General features: G+C 33.0%; 1 pseudogene; it reads left to right on the forward strand.

Moving 5' to 3' along the window:
• The first annotated feature begins 15321 nt into the window (after nucleotides 1-15321).
• Nucleotides 15322-15494, forward strand: LOC145297985 (U2 spliceosomal RNA; annotated as a pseudogene).
• Nucleotides 15495-16462: the final 968 nt, after the last annotated feature.

A 16462-nucleotide genomic window follows, 5' to 3' on the forward strand; every position in this document is an offset into this window, starting at 1 on the left:
GTTAATTTTTATCAAATGAATTTTGGATAAGTTTCTATTTTCGAAACTCGTTTTTCAGTTTCAGTTATATCAAAACAGATTGAACTTAAACTTGTAACTTACCTATTTTGTTATTTAGACCATAGCTTTATCAGAATAAAAGTTTCCATCACAACAGAATAAATGTTAAGTATGCATGCTAGCAAATATTTAAAATATACAATACTAACCACTTTCATATCTTATTCATATCTTATTCTTTGAAAGTCTCATACAATTTTTTTCACTTGTCTAATACACACACTATATATAGATGGTCGTAAGTTTGATTTCTGGCTTGGATAAATGGTAGACTATATATTGAGGATACAGTGAAACAGTCTATCTGTGAGTGACTATATAATATTCCTTTCTTGAGTAAAGCACTTTTCTTAAATGATATTTCCTGCTATTTACTTAGCTTAATGCTAAGCTCTTTGTTTATAATAAACAAATGGAGCGCTTTAAAAGTTAATACAAAGACATTGGAAATATGATTTAGGAGTGCTGATCCCTGATGTAGTAGAACTGAGAACTATTAACTAGATGGTTGTAGGTTTGCTTGGAATGTGTGCTAATCTAGCTGTACTGAAGAGAAATAATACAGTGAAACAGTCTGTTGATAATTATATACATAAATGTGTGTGTGCTTGTCTGCCATATGTCTATATATAAGCATATGCGTATAGGCAAATCTCCATGAAATGCTTTTCATTCAATACATGATTATAAATCCAAGTCAGATGAAGACTATCATATTTCAGTTTCTAACTATAAATGCACAAATTCAGACGTTCCAGTATCTGTACTTATACTTGATCATACTTGAAAGAACACATGAGAAGAGAAATCAGCTAAAGACTTATCACACACGAATGCATAAAGCAAACATTTTCATCAAATGCCATGGTTGAAATAGATTTAGACTTCAGCCAAACTATTTCTGTAAATAGCCATAATGCTCTACATCTTGAAAGCATAGTTATTATTTATAGACTATAATACTTTATCAAGCTAATATATTGATGGTCTTAATTCATGTACATATAGAAGTAACATCAAAGTATCAGATATTCAGACAGATATGACATCATAGTACCAGATGTTACCTTGCATTCTCAGAATTTGAATAGATGTCTGCTAACTTTAAAAATAAAAATAAAATCTTTTATTAAACCAGTTAAAGCTAAAACAAATGCTATTTTGAAATGGATTTGTTCATATTAATATTTCAAAGCTAGCAAAAACATCTATTAACAACTAAAATAATTTAAACTATATAAACATAAGTTATTAAAACATTTAAACTTTATTGTGACAAAATTAATTTGTCAACACTTGGTTTTATTTGGAGTATTTATTTCAGAGTAAATGAAATAATATATTATCATAAGATAGTCTCTTGTGATATCGTTTTCATATAAACACATTTACAATGCATTTTCATGGAACTGTATGTTTTAAAATCAAATATATAAACAGCAGGAATCATTATGGTCATATACAGAAGACCGTAATGAATTGTTTTCATAAAACACTCGTGGAAGCAAACAACAATCAAACAGCCAGAAGCCTGACTTGTACATTGAAGTATATCATTCTGGCAGTGACATCCCACGTTACCTGAGAGTTTTCCGAAAAATGAACTTAGAATAAGATGATTTCTGCTTTTTAAATGTGGCAGACTTTGCCATTATCATAACGTTTCCTGTTCTTGTCGTGGATCAAACTTTTTAATTTGATTTGAGCCAAAAAATAAAATAATAATAAATGTTAAGGGATCAACATTAGGGTCAAAGTAAAATAAATTTGACCTTTGCAATCTCTACCAAATTTTTGGTCTGAACATTTGAAATTTTACATAAAGGGTATTCAGAGATAGGACAAGCTTTTTAATCGGTTTGGGTCGGAAATTTGAGCTGCCAAGGGATCAAAGTTCAAAAGATTTGATCTTTTCGGTTTCTAGCAAACTACTCAGCCAATTTTGTGTCTAAACATTTGAAATTTATACATAACGGGTATTCACACATGTGGCAAGCATTTTATTCAGTTTTGGGGCGAAAATTTGGCTGCCAAAAAGTAAAAGTTGAAAGGGTTGACCTTTGCAGATTCTACCAAATTCCTCCACCAATTTTCGGCCTAAAGACTTGAAATTTTAGATGTAGGTAACTTGGACACGGGTAAAACTTTGGATTTTGATTTGCGACCAAAATAATAAATGTTAAGGAGTAAAAATTGGGGTCAAATTTTAAAAACATTGACCTCTACGGTCTCTACGAAATTACTCAGACAAATTTTGGTCTAAACATTTGAAATCTTACATAAAGTGTATTCACACGTAGGGCAAGTTATGAACAGTACATATGGACCGAGCAAAGCCAAGCTGAACTGCTAGTAAATACTAAAGATAAAGAACTTGAACAGAATTTATTCATTACTTGATAGATGGAAATTTTTTCTACTAACATTTTAGTTAGCAGAAAAATAATATAATAATAAATTGTAATGAATAAATTCTGTTCAAGTTCTTTATCTTTAGTATTTATTTAAATAATATTAAATAACATGAATAATATTAACAATTGTATCAGCAGTATACATATTTAGGATTAAGATGTATGTAATATTATTTATTTTGTCTACCCTAATATGATTTCACCATATCATTTTGATTAGTTCTAATTTTAATATTACATATTGTTTTAATCTAAAATATTATATAAAGTTTACAGATATGATATTTTTTAGAAAACCTTATTATATACAATAATGCTATAATAATCTTCTTGTTTTGTTTTGTTTTTTTAATTTAAGTATTCTAGCTTAAAAGTTAGAGTCAGACACATATATAGATGCATGCCGTTATTAATATATGGATTATAATTAAAGATTTTCTTTATTGTCCTAAATATTGTTTTAGATTCTTATTTTTATAGCAACTCATAAAATGTGGCACTATTGAATAATATTACTAGTAATACCCCATTTTTTCTAGACATTGCTTTGCTTGCATAATGTGTAAAACACTATATGTCTGCAACTACATTTCAACATTTCATGTACTGCAGGCTTAATTCACACAAACCAAATAGCAGAAGTCAATGATTAATTGTATGAGTTTTATAACATTAGAAAATGTCCATTTCATTGGTCAAATTTCATAGAATAACAAAACTTCAGTGAAGATGTGTACATTTAGGATGTTACAATACATGTTCATTTCTATTTTTTAGTCTATGAAAATTTTTGACACACTTAAATTGCCTCATTATTTTTTTATTTTAATAGTACATATTTTTCATTGGCAAATATAATATCTTTATGATTGTAACCTTTTACAAGAACTTATCAAGGTCATATTGAACCTAAATATATAAGTGTTATTTGTGCTGTTTCCGAGTTTATATTGGAAAAAGTTTTCTTTTTTTGTTGTTTAGTTTCGTATATGCAAACATATGTAGTAGATTATAATTATTGATGTTATTTGGGTAAATATGGATGCATTAATTTATAAATAATAAATTTAATAATTAATAAATAGAACATTTCTTGAAGAAGATACCTAAATTAATAGAATAGATGGCGTTTAATGACTTTATTTCTAAATTCAAAATGGCGTAATGCAAACATATTATAAGGTATTTAAAGCTTTTCTTTCAACTTTCGAACTTTTAATTATATCAAAACGTACTTTATCTCCTTTTGATGGATTGATTGTTGCTATTTATTCTGATGAGTTTAGGGCAGAATAGATTCACTGATTGATATAATAATTAAGTGATAGATTTTGGGCTACGAAACAGATACTGTAATATCAACTGAATTAAAAGAATAAATTGTAGTGTGGTCAACATCATGAACTTTGGAATATAGTTTTTTGTCAGTCATTATATATATATATATATATATATATATATATATATATATATATATATATATATATATATATATATATATATATATATATTTATATATATACAAAATTATTTCCCCCTATCCTACTTATATAAACCTCAAGACAGCTTATGTATATTCCATGATCCAACATAAGATTCTGAAATACTATATATGTAGAAACTTGAGAAGTCTGACAAACAATTTTAGGTATTTCATTCATGTAAGGAGAGTGCTTTCTCTATTTATTGGTAGTTGTGGAACGATTGTAACTATTGATTGTGTGTGTGTGTGTGTGTGTGTGTGTATGTGTGTGTGTGTGTGTGTGTGTGTGTGTGTGTGTGTGTGTGTGTGTGTGTGTGTGTGTATCTATAATATAAAGCTGAATGTGTGTGTGTGGTGTGTGTGTGGTGTGGTGTGGTGTGTGTGTGTGTGTGTGTGTGTGTGTGTGTGTGTGTGTGTGTGTGTGTGTGTGTGTGTGTTTGTGTGTCTGGTCACGAATAGGCTCCTATATGGTTGACTATTTTAAAAAACTGATTACCTATAATGATAGAAGATATATCGAGACACAGGAATGGGTATGTTTGATCTGACAGAACGGTGGTTCATTAAAATTGTGGTGTCTGCGTTCGCGCCTGGTCCCCAAAGTATGGAAATAAGAAATTAAAAAAAAAAAAACGTTTGCAAGTGTTTTTGATATAGATGTACATAATAATACTTTGATAAGCATGTTTTTACTTAAATAGGGATGGTATAATAAAATTGTGGGGCCTGCGTTCGCACCTGGCCTCCATAGAATGGAAATAGGCAGAAGTTTTAATAAAGATTTTTCATATCTATCTGTGTAAGTATACTTTTATAATTATGTTTCAGTTTGAAGAAATATGGTATAATAAAATTATGGGGTGTTCGTTCGCGCCTGACCTCCATAGAATGGAAATATGTCACAAAGTTTTACAAGGTTTTTTTTTAATATAGATCCAAAGAATATTGTGATAAGTGTTTCAGTGTGAACAGGTATGATATAATAAATTATGGGGTCTATCTATTTTATTTTTACTTTCATCATATTTTGCTTTGGTTTTGATACTCCAAAATTCGAAGCTATCTTTTTACAACCCTTCCTTTTCATAACCTACTTTCATAAATCCGAGTCCATTTCCTGTAGGCTGTTTTTGAACCCAGTCAACGACGGGTACTTTTGCTTGTATATATATATATATATATATATATATATATATATATATATATATATATATATATATATATATATATATATATATATATGTCTGTGTTTGTGTGTGTGTGTGTGTGTAGATATATGTGTGTGTATATACACACACATATATCTATATATATATACACACACACAAAGACACACACACACACAGACATATATATAGAGAGATATAGACAGAAAGAGAGAGTTTGGTTTGTTTTTGTCCTGTATAGTTATTTATTTTTCCACTTATTTCTGAACATAAAACTAAGTGCATTTTATTACCTATTATTTAGATATATATTCAAACAGACTTGTGAAAGTGTTCATTTGTGCAATTATCTTGATATATTCATGAACATTTCTCTCTATATAAATGATTTGCATTTGTGAATTTTAGTTATAAGAAATGTTAAATGAAAATGTAACATAATAGTTTCCATATTAAATATTTTGCTTTGAAAGATCATTCCTCTGCATATCAAGCTTCCGTGAAATTATAAATCTAAATGATGCATAGCGTCATTGCAGTTAAAAATATGCAGACAGGAGTTTTGATGAAGATGAACATTTATTTTCCTATATTCCTCATTAGGACACATTAACCTATCAAGCTTTTCTTAAAATATCATGAGAAAGTACAACTGAAATATTTTTCTTTTGCTCTTCTTGAAATGATCAACTTATTGACCACTCATTTTTTTGCTTCATAAGAATTTTTATATTTCGATGGATCTATTAATACCAAAGTTCACAGAGTAGTTTATTATTCCGGAGATAGCATTACTTTTCTGAAACTTAATAAAAATCTGTTTTTTTTTTTTTTTTTTTTTTTTTTCCTTGTTATAAATACAGAGAAACAAAATTCAGTGGCATAACTAATAATTTATAAGTATTTTAATGTTGTTACTTCGTGGCATTTTAATTTTTAGCTTAACAAAACTGGATCTGTTAATAGTAATGGAATCAGCGCTCAATGGTGTTTTGAAAATATTTAGCATTATGTGCAGTAACTATGTTTGCACTTATATTGTATGAAGGAAAAGTATAATATTTTCTTTCACTGTTTAGCAGATTATAGATCCATCATGATACTTGGATGTTTTCTCATGAGTGAGAAATAAAGACAAAAACTATTATAAATTCTGAACTCTTTTTGAAAAAGTTGATCAGTATGTCAGCTAAGACATGTCACTGTAATCAGCTATAAATCTTTTTTCAATATTATTTTGAATGCTAAATAAAGTCATGTGTTACTTGCTTGATTGCAAAGAACTAGGGTGATTTGTGTTGATGTGTAATAGCTAAACACTTCTTAGAGAATTAGATTGTGAAATGTTCCAGTAACGTTGATTTGACATATTCATTATCGTTATTTGAACTTGTATGAAATGTTGACTTACTGAAATTGATTCATGGCATGAAAAGGATATTTTACAAAGGAAAAACTGCAACGGATTTCTTTCGGACTCACTTTGATGAGACGTATTTTTCTTTTAATATTGGTAAATGCATTTCTTTTTGTTCTGATTCTTTAATCATTGCACCACTGTAATTAATGATGTTCACCTATTGATAAATTATGAAAAAGAATATTGACTTTTCATTTTCTTTGCTTATGGAGTTGCTTATAATTCTTATATTCCTATGTTCATCTGAACCAAATTAGATTGTTGTAAGATAGTTGATCTTATTGACGCCAAAGATAGATGTGGAACATATCAAAGTGTTTTTTCATTCATACATCATTTCTTGATCATAAAATTATTTCAACAAAATTACAGAAAAAAATTTACAACATTGTACCAAATTGTCGTAGAGAAAATGATTATTATTAAACTGTTTGAAACAAAATAATTTGGACAAAATATTTTGCAAAACTTCAGGTGGAAGAAGCGATAATAACAAGACGGGATTTACTCAGTACAATCAATTAAAAATATGTATGTTAAGGCAAATACAATTTTGACATAAAAATTAAGTGCTGTGCTAAAATGATTATCACAATCCCTCTCCTTCACTTTAAATGACATTATTATTATTATTTAGAGGAAATTATGTACCTTGAAGTACATTTATGATTAGAGAATTATTTAATAGGTCAGTATGAAAAGTAAATTAGACTAGTTGTACTGTGTTAGCTATGGGCGAAAGAGGGATAAACGGATTGTGTTAGAACTCGGAATCCTCTGAGTATATAACTAATTTTACCGTTCTGCAATATTTTGCCACATACTTTTGTTTACCAATGAATGAAAATAACAACACTATATTTGAAAAACCTTGTGATACTTTAGTTTACTTTCACTCAATCACAGCCAGGACCACTAAGAAAATTAATGACCATAAAAGACCGGCTGATCTATTATGATACACAAATGAAAGTCAGCAACAGAGCACAAAGGGGAAGGTTTGGATGATCACGTTAGTCTTAGCTGTGATCCTGAATTTGAGAGATATAAGTTCTAGTGATAGGCCCTAACGGCATATTGTGTGTGTGTGTGTGTGTGTGTGTGTGTGTGTGTGTGTGTGTGTGTGTGTGTGTGTGTGTGTGTGTGTGTGTGTGTGTGTGTGATCGTCCAACATTGTCGATGAAGATCAAGAATATCACTGGTTTGTAGTTGACTAGGTTTTGTGGGTCTGCAAATGATTTTTCAGGCAATTTTCAACTACCCAATGATGCTGTGACTTGCACGTGAAATTTTTGTGGTAGGAGTTGTGCAATCCACATCCACACCTCTCCAGAGTTGGCACTGTCTTATTTCAATGGCAAGTAGAAACTCACGATGACAGGAAATAATGCCAAGATAAGCGGAGAACATATATAGTGCCTGCTTTTCCCAAATTATCATTGTTGCTTAACTTTGGTGATCTGATGAGGACCAATGTGTCAATGTGATTATACCATAATGGCATATACAGGCACATACACACACAAACACCTATGATCTGCAGTCGCTTATATAAAATTGCTTATGTTGTTTTTATAAGTTATGCAAATTGTTGTGAACTGAGCTCAGCTAACACTACCACTAGAATCTGAGATTCTAGTGCTGACAGAAGCCACAGAACATGCATTTGGGATAGATGATCATTCGAGGTGCTGGCATAGTTTAATAACCTCAGCCCTAGGGAACCTGTTTTGAAAGAATATCAGAACATTAATATAACGACAGAGCTGAGGGATATCTTAGAATAATCCTGTTAGCAATCCATATAAATTATGAGAGAAAGATGGAAAAATATATCAGACTTTGAAGGGGAAATCATGTAGTATATTGTTTTGAATTGAAATAAATTGTTATATTAAGTCCCAGTTTTTCAGACACATGTTGTACGCATACTCATTGAAACCATGTCATGTGGTTTACTTATATCATCTATCTCTTTAAATTATTGTATGGCCCATTGAGAAAACATTTTCAAAAACCCAACTCACTAAAGTTATAATGTACGCTTTTTAAATTTGAAAAAGCGTTTAATGGTATGTTTTATTAAATATTCATTTGAATTTATAGAAATTGATTTAAAAATAAACTTTCTTACTCATACAATTATTTAACATTTCTCAACTATTATTCGACTTTTTTCTGTTTACTTGCCGATTATGCAAGAAATATGACGTTTTGTACGTCTTTAGAATTTATTTTTATTGGATCAAAAATCACTAATTTCTTTTCTTTTTGCTCATAATCCTACCACACTGTAATGTCAATCTTAGCAATCCACAATTAATAAAGCAGTAATATTACTACATAATATTTTTCATAACATATTGCCCCAAATATTTTGTTTAATTATATTCAATTTAAAAAAAAACATAAGATTCTCATTGATATACTATTTTTGAAAATAGAAACTTTGGCAATCTTGATTACATAGACGATTATGGCTTGTGTTCCTAATACAGTACTTGTGAGTACAAATCCTAAACGATAGTTTTAATGCGAAAAGTTGAAAACGGTTAGATACAATTACACTGAATGTTATAAATATATTAAAAAATCCATCTTATTTTTTTAATTATTTTCTTTCATTTCTCTCAATAGAAATAACATTTCATCTTTCTAACATAGATTTCTAATCCATTAATCAAAAGTAGAAATCACAACTGATATTTCATGATGCTAAGCTTTAGAAATGAATGGCACACATATTCTGAAATGTATTAATATGTATCAAATGAAATTTTTGTCTGAAATGTTGCTCTCATGTTTATTACTTGTCATTGTTTCGATATGTGTTGTGTCAAATCTGAGGAAATATGTCTTCAGATGTTATTCTTTCATCACATTATACAGACATGACATAATGTAAGAGAGAACCAAGTAATTCTGTAGAACATCACCGCATGCTGTTTCTATGCAAAGGATGTTTCATGAAACATTTTGGTAAGAACAAAGAAACAGTAATGCAGCTATCAAAGAATGTAAGTGATAAAAACAATTGTTGGAATAAATGCAACAAGTTTGCAAATAAATCTGCAAAGAAAGAGCACAAAAGAAAAACAGATAAAACCATAATTGCTACCTAGCCTGTGCTAAGGTTTAGTTATTACTCGTAGGTGAAATAATGTTTCTCAAAATGTGAATTGTTTTCTTATTGGTTGCATAAATGACTTCTTCTACCTGCATGTTGATTTGATTTTGAAATGAAGTCTTAATCAGAAATTGATCAGAAATAAAAAGGTGAAAATCAGTTCAATAAGATTAAAGCTTGACCATCAGTTCAAAAACATTCGGTTATTAAAGCTACAACAAATTTGCTATAAATAAACATTCATAACGCAATTTCATTTAAACAAAATAAATTTTGATTCAAAAGTTAAACGATGTTTTCATTTTTTAATAATATATTTCATAAAAGGAAAATAGTCTTCCATTCTTTACTGTTATTATTCTAATTAACAAATGAAATAAATGAAAAAGTATAAACACGTTTACATTTAAACATTTTTTTACTTTACAAACTAAACGTCTTTGTCAAACTATTATTCATGCATTTAATTAATAGCTTAGAATTTTATGCAAAACTCTAACTAAATCATTACAGTTCTCTTGATGCAATTGACGTGTTTAAATAGAATTAGAAATAGTGTAGTTTAAAGATAAAATTTATTTACGATTTACTTTTAAAAATGTTTGTATCTTAAAAATATTGAACTAAATAAAATAAAAATCCGACATGTTAAACAATGTAGCAGGAGACAGCGCTAAACAAATAATGAAATAAAATACTTTATATAATTTTGCTTCCCACAAAACGGATGAGTGTAATATAATCAAGTCGACTAATGATATTAATGAACACTATATAATTTTGATGATGCTGGCAACAGTTGTGATGCTTGAAAGGGAATTTAAGCCACTAATAAAAATGGTAAAACAGATATTTAATAAGAAAATTATTTAGGAGTATGGCATCATTGTAAGTTTATAGTCATCCTTTATGTGCTAGTTATGTTTGGAAAGTTACAATAAGCTTCTGAGTCTAACCTTTACTCCTGATCTAAAATGGAACACGTACATCAAATCAGTTGCCAGGGTTACTGGAAAAATAGATGAATCCTTCTACTGCTTCAATAGATATCTCATTGTTGATGCAATTCTCTACCTATATAAGAGTACGGTACATCCAAGGATGGAGTACTGTTGCCACATATGGGCAGAAGCTGCAAGAAGCATCTTATCTTATCCTGCCTTGACAGAGTTCAAAATAGACTTCGTAGCTTAGTGGGGGATGGCTTTTTCTCTTCCCTGAAACCTCTTTCTAACAGAAGAGACGTTGTGAGCCTGTCTCTGCTTTATTGTTGTGTGAGCTCCAATCTATGTTTTCCCCTTGCCAAACTCATGAAAAATACTAATCTAGCTGAAACCACTATCAATAATTTCTCTCACTCTTTATCTGTGCCTAAACATAAACATAGATTCCATGAATAAAGCATCTTTCTTAGAACTGCATGATTGTAGAACTCTCTTCCATTTGCCTGCTTTCCAGTTGACTACACTTTGGTCGCCTTAAAGTCCAATGTAAACAAGTTCTTGATGAGCCGTCTCCTTGAGTAATCATATTTACAAAATTTCCGCTACTAACGATTACTACGATAGTGTTCCATTGATTACTGTACACTCATAAGCCCTTATCCTCAAGTGGCCTCCAGGCCTTGATAAATGGTGACTCCTATGTAAAAAAAAAATGACACAAACTTTTTCCTCAGCTTTTGGTAACTTATTGTTGTGGTTCTAGGAAAAGGTCATAAAAGAAGATGCTAACATCAGGTTTAGGTAGAAAGAGTATATTATACAAGAAAATGAATACAATGAAAGATTGTTGATACTTTCCAATTAGTAAGTTAGACAGTCTATAGTCTCATATTTGATTGTGATATTTTCTCCTATGAGATTATTAGCCTCATGGTTTATATAATGGTTAGCAAAGTCCATTCTGCATGAATGGGGAAGTCCCTATAATGCTTACCAATGTGTGTTGGATTTAATCGTTACAATAAATTTTTTGTGCAGTATTTGGATGTGTTATTACCAAAAAGCTAAACGTAGCATATGCTGGAAAAGATCAAGCAAAACCAATTGTGGTCACCTGAAATAGGTAAACTGAGTACAATAATTTGTTCAAATTATTGTTTTCTTTAAGAACTAACCTCAAGCTATGCATTCTCTATGTCATCTATTAACTCGGTTTACAAAATGTCATTGTAATTGTCTGAGTCGATGGGATTTGTCTCAATAAAATATATTTTTATCTTAGTACAGTTAGTTCTTTTAATTAGAAATCTTGGTTAATTTCTACAAGAATCAATTGAGTTATTTATTAATTTGATTTTCATATAAGTGTTATTTTCACAATTTTTTGGTCGATGTAATGCCCAACACTTTTTAGGGGCCCCAGAGCATAGTGATGAAGTACTTTGTAAAATTCAATTGTAAGTTATACTCTTCTGGAGGTTGAAGATTCAATCACCAAAAATGCAATTGCAAATTACTTAGGACTTTTACCATTTCATGGCTGATGGAATAAGAACGTGCTACCTCAGTGGATTAAATAAATGGTTCTGTTCAAAATTCCATTCTTGAATTAAAAAACAGACATTCAAGTTTGGCAAGATACATCTGAAGAAGGTCAGAGGTTACATTGACCGAAATGTTGTGAGAATATTATCTGAATCAATCCTCATCTAAAAAATCCTAAATGTTAAACTTGAATACGTGCTTTTAGAATACCTTCCTCCGCTAAAAAGTTATTTTGGATTTCCCACACAAATTTATTTTTTTCAATGAAAATATAAACTTTATCATTGTCAGTGTGTTTCCCTGCAACTTGCCATTACGTATATTTTGTTTAGTAAAATGATCTTATATAAAATAATAAACCCAGGGAGTCCATCTTGAGAATTTTTGTTAGAATTACTTGCTATGACATATTTATGACATGAGAAAATGGAGTCCATTGAGACAGTTTGCTTGGGTCACATTGAGACACTAGAAGTCATGTAGAGGAAAGAATAGAAACATTCTCATAATTAATGTATCAGTGCAGAATCCCTCCAAACTGACATAACTGACATTTTAAAGGCTTGATTTAAAAAACTTGATATTTCTCTTTAATCTTCTGCATGTTCTCTTGCATACCAAACTTTAAAAACAGTGAAAAACTATGTAACAACATTCTTAAGGAAATGTATTATTCTAAACAAGTAAAAATCCAAGCAAAAAGCAAACTGCAATATTGATATAAAGATGCACTCCTCGGTCAAAATCTGGTACGTATTTACATCATAGGCTGGTTCTTTGTTCCATTTGCTATTTTTGGAAATTTGGTACTTTTTTAATTTTTAGTCATGTGCAAGCGACTCTATAAATCACTCCGTCGGTCGGTTGGTCAGTCTGTCGGTCTGTCCATAACACTTTTGTGCTTGGCCTTTTTGATTAAGATCAAAGATCTGTTGTTAATAGATGCTGTTCTTAGCTTTTTAAGCCTTTCAGGCGCTCACTCAGTACAAAAGAATTACAGGGACCAAGATAAATCGCAGTAAGTCGGTAGGACTGCAGTTGGGCGCCTGGAGTGGCAACACAAACTCCCGGCGCCCTTCAGCAGGACGGATGGCCCGGTTAAGATCCTTGGTGTGTGGTTCGGACTGAGTCTCCAGCTTGACAAAAATTGGTTGGAGGTACAGTCAAAGGTGGAGGCTGCAGTTAATTCGTGGCTTCCTAGGAAACTTTCCTTAAAGGGTAGAGCTGAGGCATGCGCCACTTACGTCTTTCCTCTCATCCTTTAACGACTGATCGTACTTCCCCTGCCTGCACAACACCTAACAGCTCTTGTCAAACTCTTGTCCTCGCTTCTTTGGGACAGAGGAAGACACTGGGTGAGCAGACAGGCCTGTATTCAACATCCGTGTGAGGGAGGCTTGGGAATGCCGGACTTGAAGTGTCATCGAGACGCTGAGAGGCTAGCCTTCCTGAGCCATTATATGCAAGATGACCAACCATGGCACCCCATGGTTACTGCCGCCTTCCCCGACCTCGTTCTCGACCCTTCTATCGAGAGCCGTTGCAGGCTGCCGGGAGAATCTGCCTACATGAAAGAGTGCCGAGCCACGCTAAAACGACTACCAAGGTCCAGCGACCTTGTGACTGCTGCCCGTAGGGAACTCCACAGGGATCTAGTGAAGGGGGCTGCCGGCGACCCACTATGCGCATATTTGGGTTGGCAGCAGAGTGAGATCCGCTCCGCATGGAGCTGGGCGCCAGGTTCGAGTCATCTGAACAATTCGGAGTTCTCTCTGACCTGGCGATTGGCCCGAAATGCACTTCCACTCAACAACATACAATGCAGTTCTGGGTTTTTGGAGTCGCCTGATTGACCCTGTTTTGGGACAATGGCTGTAGAAACGACTGATCATGCTTTCTTCGATTGCCACAAACTCCACTGGTACTGGTCGTATGTCAGCGAGGTGACAGCTTGCATCGATCCTGAGCATTCTCGCCCAATTATTGTATCCAATGTTGTGGACAACGTGAGGCCGCCGTTGGACCGGGAAAAACAAATGATCTACGTTACAATCCTGGCCGTGGCAAGAATGGTGATCTGGACGTCGCGTCTGCAAGGTTGCCGGGGAGGGGTGTTGTCTTTTTCTGATCAGGATCTGATCGCTTTCTTTAAACACCAACTACGGGTGAAGATCAGATGTGATAGAAGAAGGCTGCATCGCGTGGCATTTGACACGAGATGGATACATGTAGCAAGTCTGTGTGTACGAAGAGGAGCCAAATTTGCATATGTGTTCCCCGCCTAGGTGTGGAACGCACAGTTCCGTAAAGTAAAATTAAACAAGTAGCCTCTCAGCTAGCTGAGTGTGTGTTCCATCCCGATTAGGAAGCCTCCAAGATCCCCACCCCCTCCTTCTTGCAATTTTTGTTTTCACCCCTCCTCTAAATTTCACCCATCTTGGAGAGAAAGAAATACAAACTAACCCCCATTCCTTACCCACAAAATTTTCTTTTCTCCAGTCACCCCAATCTAAAGGGCATTCCCACTTAGAGACTGACCTGCAGAAGCCAGGTTCCTTTTACAAACCTAGTGGAACGGGCAGTCTATCAATTAGACGGGGTTGGGAAGGTCCTACTAATCACTCCCCCCCCCCCCGCCCTCGACACAAACAAATTATTGTACCATTTTTATTGTTATCTTTTTTGTTTTTACATGTCAATAAAAAATGTTTTAAAAATTGGGAGTTAAGTAGGACGTCCCCCAGACTGAAAGGGTGAATGCGGTATTATGGTGAAAGATGATATTAGCTGGGAGAAACTTTTGATTTTATTTAGTTCAGGAGTGACAAGGATGACCAACGACCCCCACAATCCTCCCCTTTTGAGTTGGCCATGTGCCTAATTTTTTTGGTTCATTGTTGATTTTAAATGTTTTTTTAACATGAATAAAGGATTTATTATCTCAAAGTGTAGTATCTGTTCCGGCAGATACTGCAAGCAAAGACCATATGTGGGGGCAACCCCACATATAAGACCTTGGTCAGTGTAGGGGCAACCCTTCATACCAATTGTCACTATCCAGCTCTCCTACTCCTCGGGGAGTTGGTCCCCATTTCCCCTTCACTCCTCACATTAAAAATCGGCCTTGTGCCAAATTTGCTCGGAGGGGGAGCAAATAAATACAGCCTTTCTTGGCCTTTTGGCCAAGATCAAAGTGTAGTATCTGTTTTTTTAATCTACCGAAAGAAAATGAAAAATAAAAAATCAACATTTAATGACACTAGGGGGTTGCTTATTTTCTAATAAAGTCTTCTGGTAAATCTATCCATATTGGAACTACTCAACGGATACACAAAATCTATTTATTGAAGAGTCTGTTTAATTTTTTGTCATTGTTTGAGGATAATTGGACTAATTGTGGTTAATTCCTATTTTACTCACCTAAATTACTTACACCCCGTGCCAGAATTATATGCAAATTGATATTTTTGTTCTCATTTCGATAGTTTTCATGAAAATTCGTGAAACTTTGCACGTTATACGGCAACGCATGTGCAAATATAAAATTTTTAAGCTGATATATGCGATAGCAAGCAAACGGCAGCCATTTTGGTGACTTGCAATTTCTTTCAGTGTGCCAACTTTATATGCAAGATGAGACGTAAAGGTGCTTTAAGTCAAGGCTAGAATTGTTCAAAAGCTCCATAAGATTTCCACCTTAGAAATTGCCAAAGAATTACACCGTGATCATCATACAATTAAAACATATCGTACTACCCTCAACTTTGCAATGGACATTCTGACAAAGGGAAAATTCGTAAGAAATCATATCTGTCATGCCGAACAACAAGTAAGGTCAAGAAAGAAGTTCGCCATAACCCACTTGAAACTAGCAAACAAGTTTTTGAAAAAGCTGGCGTTCCTGATGTGCCCAAATCAACTCGATGCCATATCCTGAGGACAATTGTAAAAATTGAAAAACCAGAGGTTCGCCCTCAATTGGAGGATATCCACAAAAAAAAGAGGATGGTGTGGGCAAGAGATCACATGAAGGTGAATTTTCAAACTGTTTTGTTCACTGAGGAGTGTCGAGTGACCCTTGATGGACCCGATGGGTGGAGGGGAGAATGGTACTATAATGAGGGTCTACATTCCCAAAAGATCAGGCGTCAACAAGGAGGTGATGGTGTGATGTTCTGGGCTACAATCATTGGCAATGAGCTGGTAGGACCATTCAGAGTCGCAGATGGAGTGAAAATTAACATCAAACTCTACATTGAATTCATTAAGGAACACTTGGAACCCTGGCACAAGAAGAAGAATT

This window comes from Euprymna scolopes, chromosome 18 (genome assembly GCF_053919585.1).
Source record: "Euprymna scolopes isolate OS-2025 chromosome 18, ASM5391958v1, whole genome shotgun sequence".
NCBI lineage: Eukaryota > Metazoa > Mollusca > Cephalopoda > Sepiida > Sepiolidae > Euprymna > Euprymna scolopes.